The 4,390-nt window shown below is 52.3% G+C and overlaps 1 long non-coding RNA gene across 1 annotated transcript; it reads left to right on the top strand.

Moving 5' to 3' along the window:
* The first annotated feature begins 122 nt into the window (after positions 1-122).
* Positions 123-3,240, top strand: LOC108640572. The gene is made up of 2 exons (XR_003915984.1): positions 123-796; positions 2,771-3,240. It is a non-coding gene; the product is annotated as an uncharacterized LOC108640572 (long non-coding RNA).
* Positions 3,241-4,390: the final 1,150 nt, after the last annotated feature.

Here is a 4,390-nt window from a genome sequence, read left to right on the forward strand (position 1 = left end):
CCCCCGGATTTCTTTGCCCCGGCTCCCGGCGGGGCCGAGCACCCGGCTCCGTGTTCCCGTTAATTCCCCTCAAATCCTGATTTAGGGATTGTTGGGGTTTTTTTGAGGAGCAACTGGCACCGGCTGGGATTTGGGCAGGCTGGGCAGGAAGGCTGGGGGGTCCGAGCCCCCAAATCAGCCCCGATCCAGCCGCTTCCCTTCCCTCCGTTTATCCGTGTTTTTCCTTCCTTTTATTTTATTTCCCCCTGACTTTTCCCTCCAAAAATGGGGGGAAAGACACTGCTTTTCCTTGCTGTTTTTTTTGTTTTAATTATTCGGGCCCCTAATGACGCGCAGCGACGGCTCCAAAGACATCAAAGCACAAAAAGGATGGCACAGGGTGGGGAAGCCCCGTTGGTTTCCCGACGCCCCCCAAAACCTTTTTTCCCCCCGGGATGAGCGCGGGGCTGGAAGCGGCCGGCCCTGCCTGCCCTGCCCGCGCCGGCAGCAGCGGAGGCAAAAAGTGCATTTATTGACGATCTTAAAGAAAAAACCAACCGGACAACTCGGGGGTGAGATGAGACTAATTATTAGTGGTTCTAAAAAGAGCTGGAACACCCAAGTAGGGCTTAACCCGTCTCCTGGGAAACTGATGGAGACCTATTTTACAAGCTGTAATTCTGCTTTAGACTATCGCGGGCTCAAGGCGGTTCACACTATTCCCTTTCTTCCAGAAATAGTCCTAATCCTATATTTCGGCCGGAGAAAGTCCGCTTCGGCTCCGCACTAGACTAATCCAGAAACCACATAAAACCAGGTAGGGGAAGGGGATGGAAAAGGGGAGGAGGAAATAAAAAGGTCTGAAGTTTGTTCCCTCTGCCCTGCGTAACCTTGAGGAGAGGAAATACTAAAGGGTGATGCCGAATCCGCCGGCTCCGTATTTCTGGGACAGATAAACCCGGGATTGCGGGGCTGGGGGATGCGGGAAGAGCCAGAGGAACTCGGAGGGATTTTTTTTGCTGGCTCGCTGCGGTGGTTTTTCGGGGTCCCGCAGTGGCGACAGAAATATTTATATATTCCCGATGGAGCAGAGGAAAGGGCATTCCGGGGTGGGAAAGGTGGATTTGGTAGTAGTTGGTTTTACTGGGGAAAAGAAAGGAAATAAAATAAAGCAAATCAAAACAAAAAAAAAAAAAAGAAAACAAATCTCTCTTCGGAAAAAAAAAAAAAATGAGAAAGAGAAAATTACAAAAACAAGAGAAGAAAAAAAAAGAAAATTAAAGGAAAGGAAAATTAAAGGAAAAGAAAAAATAAGGGGAAAAGAAAAAATAAGGGGAAAAGAAAAAAAAAAGAAGAAAGGAAAACGACGAAAAGAAAAAAATAAGACAAAAATAAAAGGAAGCAATAAAAATAGGGGAAAAAGGGGGAAAAGGAAAAAAAAAGAAAAATATCCCCATAGTCCCCGCAATCGAGTTCTTCCCCCAAATATTCTGTAAGGAGCTGTAGTCTGTGGAACACCCCGAAAATCCTGGGATCGGCTCCAGATAACGGGGACAGGTGTTTTTGACCCCTCCACCCTCGCTGTGCACCTGAGCGGCCGGGACAGCGGGAGGGATGGAATCCACCCGGGAAACGGGAATGTGAGGACGGGAAAAGCTGCCTCGAGCCCGGGATGGTGGGTGTTTTTGGGGGGAGGGGGTGTGAGTTGGATGGAGGGATGGATGAAGGGATGCAGGGAGGGATGCAGCGTGCAGGGAGTGATGGGGAGATGGATGCAGGGATGCCGGGGTGGATGGATGGAGGGAGGGATGGATGGAGGGATGGATGGATGGAGGGACGGACAGCAGTCCTGGCACCCCGCAGGGCCTGGCCCCCTCCCCCGTTCTGTTTGCAGGGGCAGCCGGGTGTGGAATTGCAGAGAAAGGAAAGGAAAAACATTAGGGGGGGGAGGAAAGAAAAAGTTTTGGGGAAGCCGCGGCTGAGGCGGAGGCGGCTGCGGGGGGAGCGGGGCAGGGACGGGCTCCGGCCCCTCCGGGCACCGCCGGCTCGCTTTTCCTCTTCACCTTCCTTTCCTCTCCTTCCTTTCCTTTCCTCTCCTTCCTTTCCTCTCCTCTCCTTTCTCTTCCATTTCATTTTTTTTTTCCATTTCCCCCCTTTCTTTTCCTTTCTTCTCTTTTAATTCCCCCTCCCACTTTTCCCATTTCTTTTCTTCACTCTTCCTTCCTTTCCCCCTTTTCCTTTCTTTTCCTTCCCCCCTTTGTATTTCTTTATTTTCCTTTCTTTCCTTATAACTTCTTTCCCATTTTCCTCATTTCTTTTCCTTGCTTTTCCTTCCTTCCCCCTTTTCATTTTCTTTTCCTTCCCTCCTTTCTTTCCATTCCCCCTTTCCCCCCTTTCTTTCCATTCCCCCTTTTCCCTTTCTTTTTCTTTTTTCTTATTCTTGCCCCCCCTTTTTTTTCCGGGTTTCTTCCCTCTCTCACTTTCCCCCCCTTTTCCCTCCCTCTTTTTTCCCCTCCTTACTTTTCCCCCCATTCTTTCCCTCCTATAGTTCCTTCCCCTTTTTTCCCTTTTCTATCCTTTCCCCCACTTCTCTCCTTTTCCCACCAACACCAACACCTTCCTCACATCCCACCCCACTCCCTCTCCACCTTCTACGTTTCCCCCAGACCATGGAGCCCTTTTCCACGGGGAATGTGGGAAAAGCAGGGAGCAGCTGTGAGGCTGTGGGCAGGGTCCCTCCCGCTGCTCCCACCTGCCAGGGGCTGGGTGGGGAATCCTTGTCACTCCACAGATTCCTGCATCCACATCCCGGCTGCCGGGAGCTCCCTACCTGTCCGAGCACCGCCCGTGCAAGGCCGGACAAGGAGCTCACCCTGCCTGGGGAAGGAGCAGCTTTCCACGGGGTTTTCTCCCACCAGCACTGAAAAGAATGATCCTTTATCCCTGCTGGAAAACAGCTGCCAAGTGCCACAGCCCGCAGGAGTGGGAACGTGGGGGTTTTATTTCCCACCCCGGTTCCGAAGGCAGCGACACCGAGGGATTTCAGAGACCTTGGAATGCTTTGCCTGTCCCTGCCAGGCTCCCGCTCGGTGCTTCCGCGCCTGCCTGATCCCACACTGATCCCACACTGCCCTTCCCTCTCCTTTATTTATTTAACTAATGGACAAGGAGTCGGTGTCAGGGGGAGCTGGGACAAATTGGGCTTCGCCCGTGCGCTGCTGCCGTGTCCTCATCCCTATTAAAGGCAAAGATTCCCATCTCCGATTGCCTCTTTGTGTCTGTACTCGTGAGCGATACCTGGGTCACGCTCCAGTAATTCCTGACTGGAATGGGGAGAAGCCTTAGCCTGGCCTGGAGGGAGCTCAAGAAGGTGCTTGGCCAGGATGGATCCCTCTGGGCTTCGTGGAAACAGGGAAAAAATGCCAACAGCACCTCGAGAAAGTTGAGTTCACTAATTCATGGAGCTCTCTGTGGGATGTGTGGGGATGTTTTTTCCAACAGCAAGCACAGGAAAGGCTTCGGAGAGGAGGAAAAACTCCAGCAGCCAAACCCCCCCCAAAACTGGGTGGTGATTTATACCCCTTCCTGTGCCAAAGCTTTTCTGAAATGCACCACCTTGGAGCTTGTTGTGGACTCTTGGATCCACAGTGGGAAGAAAACAGGAGTCCCACGGGAAGGGGTGGATTTGTGGATGCACCATCCCAGTTTTGCACCGCCCTGAGCCAATGCCTGGGGGGGGAACGTGGAGGGCACAAACCCAGCAGGCCTGGGAGGGGTGAGGAAGCAGCGGGCAGAGGGGACAGAAGGGGGGATTTGCTTCCAAAGGGGCTTCCAGGACTTTCTGCCAGCCCTGGGTCTGATCAGAGCCGTCATTAGCAGACCCATAAAAGCACTGCAGATGTCGAGCTGACAGCAGAACGTGTTCCTCGGGAGCATCCTGGGAAACTCTCTGGCTTGGAAAGTCATCACCTCACCCCTGCTTTTCCCTTTGTTTCATCTCCTTCCCCACCTTCCTCTCCCACCACTTCCCTGTGTGGATTTTTAGGGGGAGAAGAAGGGGAAAGGCCGGTAAGGGCCTTTCGCGTAAGGAGACCTGGAGAAATTCCCGTGTCCAGCACGTGGATTTGTGGAGAGACCCTCAAAGAAATACACCCAGAGGGGAGCAGGTGCTTTCCCTGGCACAAGGATGTGAGGAGGAGGAGGAGGAATTCATCAGCTGGGGTGACAGGAGCTGCCAAAACGGGGCCGGGGTTTCCGCAGGAATAAAAACCCAGGAGAGGGGTTGGATCTCCTGAAGTGCCTCTTAACCTTTTCCATATCCTGTTGCTGAAGGGAAAATAAACCCCACGAGGAGTCTCTGCCTCTTCACCGAAGCAAAAAAAAAACAAGGGGAAAAAAGAGAGAGGATAGT

Source organism: Manacus vitellinus, unplaced genomic scaffold, assembly GCF_001715985.3.
Source record: "Manacus vitellinus isolate BGI_N305 unplaced genomic scaffold, ASM171598v3 scaffold_38_pilon, whole genome shotgun sequence".
Taxonomy (NCBI): domain Eukaryota; kingdom Metazoa; phylum Chordata; class Aves; order Passeriformes; family Pipridae; genus Manacus; species Manacus vitellinus.